This window comes from Humulus lupulus, chromosome 9 (assembly GCF_963169125.1).
Source record: "Humulus lupulus chromosome 9, drHumLupu1.1, whole genome shotgun sequence".
In the NCBI taxonomy this organism is placed as follows: domain Eukaryota; kingdom Viridiplantae; phylum Streptophyta; class Magnoliopsida; order Rosales; family Cannabaceae; genus Humulus; species Humulus lupulus.
In genome coordinates this window covers 132,569,540-132,585,062 of record NC_084801.1, presented here as the reverse complement: position 1 = coordinate 132,585,062, position 15,523 = coordinate 132,569,540, and the positions used below count along the sequence as shown (strand labels likewise).

Genomic DNA, 15,523 nt, shown 5'->3' with positions numbered 1-15,523 from the left:
CTGCTTTTTGTGTGGAGTAGTGGGTCACTTTAAGAAAGATTTCCCTCGAGTAGGGAAAGAAGAAGCCAAAAAGGTGGACAGCTCGGCCCCAGCTCGAGTGTTCACGTTGACTCAAGCAGAAGCTGAGGCTTCCCCCTCAGTTGTTACAGGTCAGCTTCTTAGTGCAGGAACCCCTTATCGTGTGTTAATTGATTCTGGTGCTACACATTCCTTTGTTGCTAGTAGCATTATTGATAGGTTGTGTAGACCTTGTGATTTCTATGCTGTGGGATTTGGTACTTTGTTACCCACTGGGGAGATAGTGGTATCCAGAAGATGGGTCAGATCTTTGCCAGTGACAGTAGAGGGCAGAGAGTTGTCAGTGGATTTGATAGAGTTAGTTATGACTGACTTTGATATGATACTGGGTATGGATTGGTTGGCAAAGTATGGGGAAACTATTGACTGTAGAAGGAAGATGGTCACCTTTGAGCCTGAAGGTGAGGATCCTTTTGTATTTGTTGGTACTGTGCATGGACCCCGTGTTCCTATGATTTCTGTGTTGAGGGCCAGGGATCTTTTGCAGAGAGGATGCATTGGATTCTTAGCCAGTGTGGTTGACACCACTCAGGTCATGCCAGTGAGACCAGAGGACACTAGACTTGTATGTGAGTTTCTGGATGTGTTTCCAGAAGATTTGCCACGATTGCCACCACACAGAGAGATTGAGTTCGTTATAGAACTGGCACCCGGGACGGAGCCAGTGTCTAGAGCACCATACAGAATGACCCCAGCTGAGTTGAAAGAATTGAAAGTGCAGTTGCAAGAGCTTCTGGATATGGGTTTCATTAGACCTAGTTTCTCACCCTGGGGTGCGCCAGTTCTGTTTGTGAAGAAGAAAGATGGTTCTCTGAGAATGTGTATAGATTACAGGGAACTGAATAAGTTGAGAATTAAGAACCGATATCCTTTACCAAGGATAGATGATCTGTTCGATCAGCTGCAAGGTATGAAGGTGTTCTCTAAGATCGACCTTCGTTCTGGTTATCATCAGTTGAGGGTCAAGGAGGGAGATATACCAAAGACTGCCTTTCGTACCAGGTATGGGCATTATGAGTTTCTAGTTATGTCATTTGGGTTGACTAATGCTCCTGCTGCTTTCATGGATATGATGAACAGAGTGTTCAAGGATTACTTAGACCAGTTTGCGATCGTCTTCATCGATGATATTCTGGTATATTTTCAGGCTGAGTTAGAGCATGAGCAGCATCTGAGGTTGGTTCTACAGAGACTGAGAGAGCACAGATTGTTTGCAAAGTTCAAGAAGTGTGAATTCTGGTTGTCTCAGGTATCCTTTCTTGGACATATTGTCAGTAAGGAGGGGATTAAGGTAGATCCAGCAAAGATCGAAGCGGTCAGAGATTGGCCAAGGCCAAAGAATGTTTCTGAGGTTAGAAGTTTCCTTGGATTGGCAGGTTATTACAGACGGTTCGTGGAGGGGTTCTCGAGGATTGCTAGTGCTTTGACTGAGCTGACACGCAAGAGTCAGAAGTTTGTGTGGTTAGATAAGTGTGAGAATAGCTTCTAGGAACTGAAGCAGAGATTGATTACAGCTCCGATTCTGAGTCTTCCGACAAATCAGGAGAAGTTTGTGATTTATTGTGACGCTTCTCATCAGGGTTTGGGCTGTGTTTTGATGCAATAAGAGAGGGTTATTGCCTATGCTTCTCGTCAGCTGAAGGAGTATGAAAAGAGGTATCCTACTCATGACTTAGAGTTGGAAGCGGTGGTTTTTGCCTTAAAGATATGGAGGCATTATCTCTATGGAGAGAAATGTGAGATCTATACAGACTACAAGAGCCTGAAATACTTCTTCACCCAGAAAGACCTGAATATGAGGCAAAGGCGTTGGCTGGAGTTAGTGAAAGACTATGATTGTGAGATTTTGTATCACCCAGGTAAAGCCAACGTGGTAGCTGATGCTTTGAGCCGGAAAGGTCCGGGGCAGATTCATGGTATGAGGCTGATAGCCAGAGAGTTAGCAGATGATATGACTAGAGTTGGTATAGAGTTGCTGGTGGGCCAGTTGGCTAACATTACGCTACAGTCTACATTGTTGGAGAGGATCAAAGAGGGTCAGTTGAGTGATCCTCAACTGATTAAGATCAGGGAAGATGTTTTGGCTGGAGCATCCAGGGATTATACAGTGTCTTAGGTAGGCTTGTTGAGATACAAGGGGCGGATATGTGTTCCGTTGGACACTGCATTGAGGCGAGAGATTTTGGATGAATCTCATACTACACCTTACTCTTTGCATCCAGGCACCACGAAGATGTATCAGGATGTGAGATCGTTATATTGGTGGCCGGGGATGAAGAGAGATGTAGTAGAGTATGTGGCTAAGTGCTTGACATGTCAACAAGTCAAGGCTGAGCATCAGAGGCCGGCAGGGTCACTGCAGCCTCTGGATATTCCTAAGTGGAAGTGGGAAGACATCACGATGGATTTTGTGGTGGGCTTGCCCAGGACTACTGGTCAGCATGATTCCGTTTGGGTGGTAGTGGATCGCTACACCAAGTCAGCTCACTTTCTGCCAGTGAGGACTACATATACAGTTGATCAGTATGCAGATCTCTATGTGAGAGAGATCATGCGGCTCCATGGTGCACCTAGGTCGATCGTGTCAGATCGGGACCCCACTTTTATTTCCAAGTTTTGGGGGAGTTTGCAGAAAGCCATGGGGACAAAGTTGAAGTTCAGTACAGCTTATCATCCTCAGACAGATGGGCAATCTGAGAGGACGATCCAGATTTTGGAGGACATGCTGAGAGCATGTGTACTAGATTTCGGTGGTTCTTGGAGTAAGTATCTGCCTTTGATAGAATTCTCCTACAACAACAGTTACCAGTCTACCATTGGAGTAGCACCTTATGAGATGCTATATGGTAGGAAGTGCAGATCTCCCATTCATTGGGATGAGACAGGAGAAAGGAGATACTTAGGTCCTGATGCAGTACAGAGGACCAGTGAGGCTATAGAGAAGATTAGAGCTAGAATGCTTGCTTCTCAGAGTAGACAGAAGAGCTATACAGATCCCAAGCGCAGGAACATGGAGTTCCAGGTAGGAGACTATGTTTTCCTCAGTGTCTCGCCATGGAATGGGGTGAGAAGGTTTGGGAAGAAAGGCAAACTGAGTCCTAGATTTGTAGGTCCCTTTGAGATCCGGGAAAGGATAGGTCAGGTGGCTTACAGATTGGCTTTGCCTCCGGCGTTGTCTGCCATGCATAATGTGTTTCATGTATCAGCTCTTCGGAGGTACGTATCTGATGTGGGCCATATTCTGAGTTATGAAGATCTGGAGCTTGAGCCAGATCTCTCCTTTGAGGAGCAGCCAGTTCAGATACTTGATAGAAAGGACAAGGTTCTCAGGAATAAGACAATTCCTTTGGTTAAGGTATTGTGGAGGAACAGCAAGGTCGAGGAGGCGACCTGGGAGCTGGAGTCAGATATGCGGAGTCAGTATCCCGAGCTGTTCAGGTAATTTCGAGGATGAAATTTCAGTAAGGAGGGGATAGTTGTAATGCCCTGAATTCTCCGCTATGTTTAACGGCGTGGACAGTAGGCCGGGAGGGCCATACTTGCTTTAATATGCTATTAATTGATTAAATGCATGTATATGTTGATTATATTATGATATGATGTGAAATGCATGCATGTGAGTCCATGTTTTTAATTACAGGGGTGTGATGGCAATTTGGCCCATTGAGGGTAAATTGATTATTTGTTCGCATGTTGGTGATATAATTTGAGACCACATTATGATGTGGGTTTGTTCGAGCTATTCGGCATGACACGATCTTTAAGTATTAAAGTAGCGGTTAAGTCATAACGGGATTAAGATCGAGGCTCGGGGTGAGTCTCGGGATGTTTTAATGATTAGAACGTTGCCAGGAGTAAAAAGGGTAACAGGATATGAATTATTGGTGTTTGGGAATTTTGAGAATAACGGGAATTAGGGAGCATTAATTATGATTAACGAAATAGGTGAAAGATGACGATTTTACCCTTGGGGAGACATTAGAAGCTTTTGATGACTTAGGGGTATTAAGGTCTTTTTGCTTGGGTTATATATGTTTCAAGAGGCTGTAGAAAGTTGTAGAACAAAAACAGAGCAGCTTCTTCACCTTTCCGTACATCCATTTCCTCTCTATCTTTCTTTGAGGTTTTTGGTCCCAAGTTGAGGTAGCAAGCTAGGAATCAAAGCTTGGAGGTTGTGGACTTAGTTCATCGTCTTAAGAGGGTTCAAAACCAGTTGGAGGTAAGGAATTGTCCATGAATTTCAGGTGTACTGTGTTTTTCCTTTTGTTTTCAGCTCTAGAATTTGATGTGGAAAGTTGGAATCAAGGGGAGTTTTTGGTGTGTGTGTGATTGGGTTTTGGTGAGGGGGTGATGTAGGTGAGGTTTAGGGGTTGAATTAGATGTTTTGGTGAGGTTTGGGATGTGTTTGGAAGGTTGGTTTCAAGAGGAATCACAGGAGTGAAGTTTCAGTACAGCTGCTGGTCTGAAGCTGGCGCCCCAGCGCCAGCCCTAGCACCCCAGCGCCAGCCCTAGCGCCCCAGCGCCAGCCCTAGCGCCCCAGCGCTACTCAGGGTAGAGAGCAGCCCTCTCTATTTCTGGGACAGCACCCCAACGCTGGTGGGTGGCGCCTAGGCGCTAGGCCAGTTTCAGGAAGTGTTGATTTTAGGGTTCGGGATGGTTTTTAAGGCTCGGGGGTTGGTTCCTTTGCTCCTTTTGAGTAGTTTGAGAGTCCCGAGAGTGGGGGATTGGTCCCGGGAGTGTGGTTTAGTTTGTAAACCATTCATTGATTTGTTTTATTAATGGTTTCTAATTGGTTATGATTAGGTAACCGCCAAGGAGTTTAAAGGTTGATCGTTCTCAGGGTCGTTCTTTAATTAATTCTAGCTCGAACCGAAGGTAAGAAAACTGCACCCCAAATGTTGATTGTGAGAATATGGACATGGACTGAATATAGAATGTTTAGCATATGCTGCTCATTTGTGTATGGTACTGACTTATTAGTCAGGTTTGGCAAAGGTGCTAGTATTAACTGTGAAGCTGTGACTTATTAGTCAGGTTCGGCGGTGATACTGGGCACTGAGCACGTTGAGCTGACTCATTAGTCAGGACGGCCTTAGCGTGTGTCACGCAAGTCAACAAGATTTGATCTGATCGATTATCAGCATTGAATGACTCAAAGAGCATTAATGCCAGACCGACCCCGAGGGTCGATGAATGAAATAAGCGCTTGGAGGCTAGTGGCTTACTTAGCAGCCACTCTCCCATTTGAATTAGTGACTTGCTTGTCAGTCACTCAGTGTGGTTTATCAGGACCTCATGTGGTGTTTACTCATTTGTTTGAAAGCTTTATGCTCAGTGTGATTATAATGATAATCATTTGATGATGTTTATATAAAGTGTTATGTTTTCTTGCTGGGCCTTGGCTCATGGGTGCTATGTGGTGCAGGTAAAGGGAAAGAGAAGCTCACCTAGCCTTGAGTGGAGAGCTGATGTAGTGGTGTGTACATATGCATCCGCTTGACCACCACGGTCAAAGTGTTTTCAGAGGAACTAGGGGGTTTACCCTATTTTTGCCGCTTAGGTCGGCAGAATTGTAACTTTACAACAGTAGTGACCATTTTGTACTGAGAACAGCTTGTAAACGTTTTGTTTAGCTCTGCAGAGCAGTTTGTAATGAAAATCTCCATTATCTTTTCACTAGTTTTATACCTTGACCTGTTAATTACACTTAGAGCACGTTTTTTACCAAAGGACTCAGGTAGTGAGTCAAATTTTCCGGTCCATCATTCACCGTAACTGTTCTGGGGTAGCCAGGGCGTTACACATAGTGTGGCAGCAATCCTGACAAACCAGCGGGGAACAAATCTGGAAACTCACATACCAATCTGGTCTCACTCGGTCCAACCAGTACAACCTTAGAGGTATTCACAATGTTTGCTTGGAATCTTATGCAACCTTCTTGCATCAAGTCTCTAGCCTTCAGTGCCAAAATCATAGGTACTCGCGGTTCACTCACTGTCCCCACGAATACAAATGGCACCTCCCCTTCCGGTTCAAAGGTCACCATCTTTCACTCGCAGTCAATCATCGCCCCATACTTTGATAACCAATCCATTACCAGGATCATATCGAAGTCATCCATTCCTAGCTAAATTAGATCCACGGATAACTCCCTACTGTCTATCTCTACTGGCAATGCTCTAACCCATCTCCTAGAGACTATCAGTTCCCCAGTCGGCACCAAAGTCTGAAATCCCCTAGCATACAAATCATTAGGTCTACATAGTTGATCTATCACTCTAACAGAAACAAATGAATGAGTAGCCCCCGAATTAATCAATCCAGTAAAAGAAGAACCAACACTAGAAATCTGACCTGTCATGACCGAGGGGCTAGCCTCAACCTCAATCTGGGTCAAGGTAAATACTCTGGCAGGAGCGAGACTGTCGCTCCGCTTTGGCTCTTCATTCTTGGCTTGCGGTCAATCTTTCCTCAAATGGTTGATACTCCCACAAATAAAGCAGGCCTTAATCCTGCACTCTCCCTGATGTCATCGTCTACACCGAGAACACACTGGGAAACTCCTCTAGTTGTCTCCCCCGCCATGACGGCCACTAAAAGCACCACGTGCCCTCCTATCCGAGCTAGGAGGAACAAAAGAGTCTGGGGCCTTTCTCTTCTCCTCGCTGGGGCCACTACCCCAACTAGATCCGGTGAAAGGAGGCATCGTCCTCTAAGCATCGCACCTAGTAGTGCCCCCTCTCCATATCTGATCCTCGGCCCCTTCAGTTGTAAGGGCCTTGTCCACTACTTGATCATAAGTGGTAGTCCCCGGATCCAAAGTTATCCGAACATCACAGGCGATCATTACATTCAATCCCCGCATAAACCGATCTCTTCATGCCATGTCAGTCGGCACCAAATCCGATGCAAACATCACTAACCAGTCAAACTTCAAAGCATACTCAGTAACCGTCATTCAGTTCTGAGTTAAGTTGGTAAACTCATCAACCTTCACAGCTCGGACTGTGACACTGTAATACTTCTCATTGAAAATGTTCCTGAACTCTTCCCAAGTCATAACTGCAACATTCCTTCTCTAGGGCACTACATCCCACCAGATGCGGGCATCTTATCTTAAGATATAGCTAGCACAGGCTACCCACTCATTCCCTTCCACCCTCATGAAATCCATGATGGAAGTAATCATGTTCATCCACTGCTCTACCCGCAGTGGGTCTGGCCCACCCTCGAAGGTGGGAGGATGCTACTTCCTGAACCTCTCGTACAAAGGTTCCCATCTATTCTCCACAACAGGTTGGGCTGGCACTGATGCCACAGCTTGTGGAACCTACAACTCAAAGCCTTGAGGAAGGGCCTGCTGCCTTAACTATCAAAGCTTTTCTTCTATTTGGTGAAGTTTAGCTTCCATCTCAGCAAATAATTGTTGCCAATTCGATGGGGTAGGTGGAGGGTCCTGACCCTGGTTGTCATCCTCGACCCTATTGTCGCGGAGTCTGATTGATCACCGAGGAATCACAACAATATGCCTGCAATTAATGACGTCACTCATCAAGCATGATAACAACATCCAAAGCTACCTCCCAATTTGCATCAACCCACCACAATCAACAATCCACATAACAAAAATAACATACAACAATCAAGGGGCCATGCCCTAGCATCATGCATATGTCAACTCATTCATCACGCTCTATTAAAATACTCAGGAAAACAGGGCACTTAGCAAGCATTTAAACATATAATTTAATAATTACTAACAAACCCTGAGTCGAGCTTATCACTGGCAGCGAGCGTACATGTTCGATCGATCTCTAGGAACCATAAACCTTGGCTCGCTCTGATACCAAGTTGTAATTCCCTACTTCCTTAGAGCTGTTACTAAGTGAGTTTATAACATGCCATTAACTCAGTAATCAAGGTTTTCGGTTAAAAGTCTGACTAAACCGTGATAAAACCCATTAAAAGTCATTATATATAATAACATATGGTCATTCATGAAATCTCAGAAAGCTTTACAGTTGGGATCCCAGAATTCTGTTTAGAAAATATTTACAACTCAAAATACATTTTGGGTTTACCAGGCAACAAATTCAAGTCAATACATAACACTTTCCCAACATAGTGGGCTTGACCCAACGCAAAACCCCCACTATGTTTCTTTACTTTGATACCAAGTATGGTGTCAACTTCTCCAAGATCTTTCATCTTGAAAGTTGATGATAGAAACCTCTTCGTTTCTTCTATCCCTTTCATGCTATCACTTAAAATAAGCATGTCATCCACATATAAGCAAACAATGATCACTTATCCCTTACAAGTTTTGGAATACAAACACTTGTCTCCATTGCTATGTCTAAACCCATTAGACATGATGGCTTGATCAAATTTCTCATGCCATTGCCTAGGAGCTTGTTTCAATCCATATAAGGATTTTACAAGTCTACATACTTTATGTTCATATTTTGGTAAGACAAACCCTTCGGGTTGTTCCATATAGACCTCCTCATTGAGGACACCATTAATGATTGTCATTTTGACATCCATTTGATGAACATACAAGTTGTGTATAGAAGCTAAAGCGAACAAAATTCTTATAGAAGTTGTTCTTGCAACAGGCGCAGAGGTATCAAAATAATTGATACCCTCTTTTTGCCTAAACCCTTTAGCTACTAATCTGGCTTTAAAGGTTTGGATAGTGTCGTCAGTGTGGTATTTTCTCCTAAATACCCACTTACACCCAATTGGTTTAGACCCCGGTGGGAGATTTACCAATTCCCAAGTGTTGTTGGAAAGAATGGAATCCATCTCATCATTGATGGCTTCTTTCCAAAATGCACTATCTCTCAATTGCATAGCATCTCTATAAGTCTTAGGATCATCCTCATCGAGAAGAACAATAGGAATTTTCCTAATGACTTCCTCTCTATATCCTTCTACCACGTAGAATGAAATTCGTTGAGAATATATCTCATCCACTACAAGACTTTTATGATTTCTAAGCCTTTGACTTCTTCTAAGTTCAAAGGGTTGCTTTACATACTTTTGAGAATTCTCTTCTTGATAATCAACTTTAGATGTAGAAGCTTGAGAATTGTTCTCATATAACAAATTCTCCTTTAGAGATGTTGAAGCCTGAGAATTGTTGTCACATAACATGTTCTCAAAGAATTCAACTTCTCTAGATTCAATGACAGTATTAGACTCTAAGTCTAATAGCCTATAAGCTTTACTATTGTTGGCATAACCAACAAAAGCACACTTTATGGCTCTTGAACCTAACTTTGTTCTATTAGGTTCATTTTTCTTGCAATATGCAAGACACCCCCACACTTTGAAGTACCCTATGTTGGGTTTTCTTCCTTTCCATAACTCATATGGAGATATCTCGTTTTTCTTAATCGGTATTCGATTAAGAAGTGACAAGGGATTAAAAGCGCTTCACCCCATAAGTTGAAGTTCAACTTAGAAAACACCAACATAGAATTTATCATCTCTAGATATGTCTATTTTTCCTTTCGGCAACACAATTGTGTTGTGGTGTATAAGGTGCAGTGCACTCATGAATTATACCATTTTCTTCACAAAATGTATTGAATTCATTAGAGAAGTACTCTCCTCCTCTATCACTTCTTAGCACCTTAATATTTTTATTTAGTTGATTTTCAACTTCTAATTTATATAATTTAAAAGCATCAAAAGTTTCATTTTTATGCTTTAAAAGAAACACATAGGTATATGTACTAAAATCATCTATAAAAGTAAGAAAATACCTTATACCACCTCTAGTTAAAACACCATTTAATTCACAAAGATCACTATGGATTAAATGTAGTAAATTAGATGATCTTTCTACACTAGGAAATGGTTTCTTAATCATTTTTGTCTTGACACATGTTTCACATTTACCATAGTTTTTAATATTGCATGCAATCATACCACATTTTTACAACTCTTTTCATGGTTGAAAAACCTATATGTGATAGTCTAAGATGCCACAAATATAAGGAATCATACTCAACAATATAGGCGGAATTAACATTTTTATTGATAACATTGAAAGTTGCATCATTGGTGCACAATTTAACCATACCCTCACAAGAGTACCCCTTTCCCAAAAATACATTTGATATGGTAAGTAGAAGTTTACCAGACTAAAAAACGGCTTTAATGTCGGGCTTGCCAAGCAAATCAGCACTTACCAAGTTTCTACTCATTTCGGGAACATAAAGTACATTCACTAATGTAACTTTCTTGCCGGAGGTAAAAAGACTTCAATGGTACCTTTGCCAAGTACTTTGCCCTCATTTCCCATTTGAATCTCATGATTGCCCTTTGACTCTTCAAAGTCTTGAACAATGATTTGTCATAGGTTACATGGACGGTGGCACATGTGTCATACCACCATCCTTTCAGCTTGCCTTGGACCGCATTCACCTCACTAAGGGTAGCAACTATGTTTTCCTCTTGAGTTGCATTTACCTTAGGTCCTTGTTGGTCTTTTCTATGCCTACATTCTATAGCATATTGACCCTTTTTCCCACACACATAGCAAGGACCTTTCTCACCGTTTGGGTTGGTTTTTGGACCCAAAGGTTTATTGTTACCCTTTTTCCCTTTGTTTTTGGGATGTTTTGGTTGTGACACCGCATTTGCTTTGGAAGTCTCTCCATTAGACCCCTCCACAAGCTTATCTCTACATATCGATTCCTCTTCAATTTGAATATGCTTTTGGATTTCCTCCAAAGAATAATCCTCACTTTTATGAAGGATTCTTTTCCTATAGCTCTTCCAAGTTGGTGGTAATTTAGCCACTATAGCACCAACTTGGAAGGCCTCGAGAAGCTCAATCTTTAGCACTTTCAATTTGTTAACAATAATTTGCAATTCATGTATTTGAGGAACCATGGGTTTATTACAAAAAAATTTGAAATCAAAATATTGTGATATCAAAAACTTTTTGGTACCTCCCTCTTCTGCCTTGAATTTTGTTTCAAGTGCATCCCATATCTCCTTTTCCAATTTGGTCTCAGTGTAGAGGTCAAAGAGCCTATCAAAAAGGGCGTTGAGGATATAACCCCTGAAAAGGAGATTGTCCTCCTCCCTCTTCCTCCTTTTCTCCACCTCCTCGGGAGTGTCCTTGTTGGATGGCGTTGGGAGAGGTTCTAGAGTGGATTCTAGAATGTAGGAGATTTTGAGAGTGGTCAAAAGGAATCTCACCTTGTCTTGACACCTAGTGAAATTGGACCCATCAAACCTATCCAACCTCACTAGGTCTTGATTCATTATCTTGATGGTCTCACCTTCCATTGAAACAAATAAGGGTTAAGCTTTTGAATGTTAGGAAAATAAGTATTGCCTCAATGGAAATAGGTAAGATAATACAATTCTATGCAATAATATTACAAATAAATATTGATTGATTAAATAAAGTTACAAATCTATAACTTAAAAAATACAAATAAACAAAGAAAAGGAAGAAGAAGAAGAAGAAGAAGAAGAAGAGAATGGTGAAAGATACAACTCTAAACAAAAGATTACAAGTAAATTAAAGGGTTTGAAACAAAAGAAAAGAAGATTACAACTCTAAAAGAAATTACAAGTAAATATAGCAAGAGATATAAGAAGAAAGTAATAGAAGAAATTGAAAGAACAAAACAAAGGATACTCTCACTTACACAACCTAAGTGAAGAGTGGTTGGGATCACCAACTTGAACAAGGTTTAAAACCTTTGTCCAAAAGCTTATTTCCCCCTAACTCAAGCACTAAGGGATCTCTCTAAGATATTGGAAAAGCTTTCTGGAATTATCAAGCCTCAAGTGTTTCTAGCCAAGTGCTCTAATGGATCAAAATGTTGTGTCTTACAAGTGAGCATTGGGCTCCTATTTATAGAGTTTTGAGACACCCTTTGAATTTCAAATTCCACCAACCCCCATGGCTGTTACCAATGATTAATTGGATGTTTTATGGAATTAAAATAGAGATTTGAGAGTTATTTGGCTGTTGGAAACGTTCAAAATTGGATAAAATCGAAACTTGGAATATATTGCCAACCACTTAGGCCGCGGCCTGACAAACAGGCGCCGCGGCCCTAGGCCTTTTTCAGCAACCAATTTTTCCAAAAATGTTCTAAATTTATTCCCAATTAATTTTGTAACTTCCATACACAATATGGGAGTTAAAATCACATCTCTATTAGCCATTTCTCATATGGCTTTAAGAAATTCATCTCAATATTGTGTAACAACAAATCTACACAATAATGGGTGATATTTGGAAGTTACAAATTTGTAACACCAAATATGTTACATATTTGGATATATCTCATATATCTAAATATTGTAACTCTCTATTATATGTTACAATATGTGACACTCTTTGTCACATTTATTTAATCTGAAACATTATATTATAAAATAATATACTAGTCTTTGCCTGGTCGCATCAGGATATTGTGGGAATTAGTCCAAGATTAATGATGCATACCTTAAACCTAGACAAAAACATGCTTATGAAGGCACACAAACGTAGGTTGTTGGGAACAAAGCGAGGAGAAGCTCTAGAGGAAGTGGTAGCTCACTTATTGAAATGCGAGTTCATTAGGAAGGCTAAATATCTGACCTGGATTACCAATCCCATTTTGGTCCCAAACCCAAACGAAAAGTAGAGGACCTGGATTGACCTGGATAACCAAGACCGTTACATTGTGTGTTTAAAATACTGCAAGACTTGCTAATCAAGTCATTTGAATAAAATTGTGATCCTAAAGTCATAAAAAAGTTAGGGTTAAAATATTTTGGTCATAAACAGATAATTTGCATTAAAATAAATGTTTAGAACATGGGATCCCAAAAACAGGGTTTAAAGGATAAATTTACAAAAGTCCAAAGGTCATATACAATCCAAACACCACTCTAATGGAAAAATATGCATTTTAGGTTTTTTTTTTTCCCTATACAAATCCCTCGGCTGTGGCGGACGAGCAATTGACAATGTACACCCCGCCCCCAGAACTCTCCAACTCATGGTTGGTCCATCTTACCCTTGCCTTTACCTGATCCACGTAGCACCCATGAGCCAAGGCCCAGAAAGAAAACCATAACAGCATACCATAATCAATAATGATAATCAAATAATTCACAAGACAGATAACCAGATATTCAACAGGCCATAGTAGACACATAATAAGTGATGACATTCAATGAATAACAAGTCAATCACTCTAGTATTTAATAAGCAATAAGCATCAGATTAACAATAGTAAGAATATTTATACTCAACAGTTTATCACAATCATCATACAATACTCAGGGTCAATGCCCTTAGGCCGCTCCCTCTATTTAACCCACTGACTCCGGCTCGCTTAGGTCGAGTCCAGTGTTTATCTAGCAGACCCCAGCTCTCAGTGGCTGAGCCGCGTCCTATGCGTAAATTATCAGCCTCTGCTCTCTTAGGCCATTTATTTCATGCTCACATGGCATATCATAATCATACAACATTTGTATTCAGATATAGGGAACCTCAGTCCCAACACAACCACAAAAGGGTGCAGTTTTCTTACCTTTAATTTCAGGTGGAGAAAATGAAATGGTTCCAAGCACAATCCTCAACCCCAAGCTTTGGCGATAAACCTAGTCATAATGTCCAATGGGTAGTTGTTAACTCCCAATCCAAATAAATAGGACCTAGTACTCAGCCATTTCATTCATCTTTCAAGCATTCTTCAGAGGCTCCAAGCTCCTAAGTTTATTCTAGAGAGAAAACACTAGGGTTTGGGATTTAAAAGCTTTTCAGTCTAAGCTTTATAAAAAATTGGGAAGTAATATAGAGAGTTATTTCGGTATTGAGGTGTAGATCGGAGTTCTAGTTCATTTAAGGTATTCTTATCCTCAGATTTATTTCATCATAGTTCTTTTATTTTCTTTCATTTTCTTTCAGATCCTAACTCATTATTATGGGTTTTGGTTAGGTGTTTATGTTCTTGAAACTTAAGGTTATTCGGTAAGTTTCTATCTTGATGGTTTAGATCTCTTTTCATCTCCATTTCTTTAGAAACTCATGATTTTACTGTTGATTTTAGGAGTTTTTCAATCCCATTCTTGTCTCTGATATCCTGGTTTTTGGTAAGGAAAATAGGTTAGATTATATGTGTTATGATATGTTATGTGCTATGGATATATGTATGAATATATTTTTAGTCGCTTGGGGCTTATAGTTGCTTAGATAGCAAACCCCAAGATTTTTTATCATTATTGTGGTTTAGAGTTATGATTTACCCGACCTCGATTAGTAGACTGAGGACCTAGATGGGTTATCATGTACTACCTTGTGATCTAACCAACCTCGATTAGTAGACTGAGGACCTAGATGGTTTTATCACATGTTATGGTAATGAGTTAATGGCCATTTATATTGTAGTCCTATATGATATACTTCTTACGTCATATGTTTTATATTATATGTTTTATGATATAGTCTTATGATTTATGATATATGTTTTTAGTAGATTTTCCTTGTTGGGCATTAGGCTCATTCTTTTTATTTTAGATGGTGCAGGAAAATGAACTTGGAATGTGGGATAGATTCGTGGCAACTTGGCATGTGTATTGGGGATGGATGGATTGAATGGACTACGGGAAGATCAAGGATGACGTTGTTTAAAGTCTTTTAATTTATGTTTTATGTATTTCCACACTTAGTATGTAAACGATTGATTAAAGTTTATGTTTTTATGTTTTATGTACTAAACAATGGGTACCCATACCTTATTTTGTATTTCATACCGTATTTTGGAGTTTTAATAAATTTCTAATATTTTATGTATGTATGTATTCCAAAATAGTAGTTATTTTTAGTAGTTTTTAATGGTCTGAGGTCTAGAATTAGTCGGGGTATTACAAACGAGCAGTGTCCCATAAGCCCTAGACGTCAAGCAACAGATGAAAAAAACCTTTATGGCACGTGTTATCTCCAAAATTTGAAAATGATGATGTGGAAATTAAAATGACAAATGGCAAGGAATGGTTGGGTGACCTGGCTTAGGAGTAACTTAGTAGACCGATGAAGAATTTTGACTGGCCAGAGAAGTGTCATTGCCGCCCAGTTATGACCTTGTCCGACTAGTCACGTGTTTGTCTGCCCAGGCATGACCTTGTCTGCCCAGGAATGACCTTGTCTACCCAGGCATGACCTTGTCTGCCCAGGCATGACCTTGTCCGACCAGGCATGACCTTGGCCGATCGGTCATGACCATGTCCGACCAGTCAAGTGCATGTCTGCCCAGTCAAGTGCATGTCTGCCCAGCTAAGTGCATGTCTACCCAGTCAAGTGCATGTATGCCCAGGCAAGTGCATGACTGCCCAGCCAAGAGCGGGTCTGCCTAGTGAAGGTGAGGTCGACCAGCTTGAGTGAGATATGGATCGATTGGATAGAGTAGGACTACGT

The 15,523-nt window shown here is 40.8% G+C and overlaps 1 long non-coding RNA gene across 1 annotated transcript in view; it reads left to right on the top strand.

Moving 5' to 3' along the window:
* The window catches only part of LOC133802270 (uncharacterized), a 46,197-nt gene extending 31,295 nt beyond the window's left edge, over positions 1-14,902 (top strand). The window contains exon 2 of the long non-coding RNA XR_009877230.1: positions 14,627-14,902. This is a non-coding gene — a long non-coding RNA (uncharacterized LOC133802270). The remainder of the gene's footprint in view (positions 1-14,626) is intronic.
* The last annotated feature ends 621 nt before the right edge of the window (positions 14,903-15,523 follow it).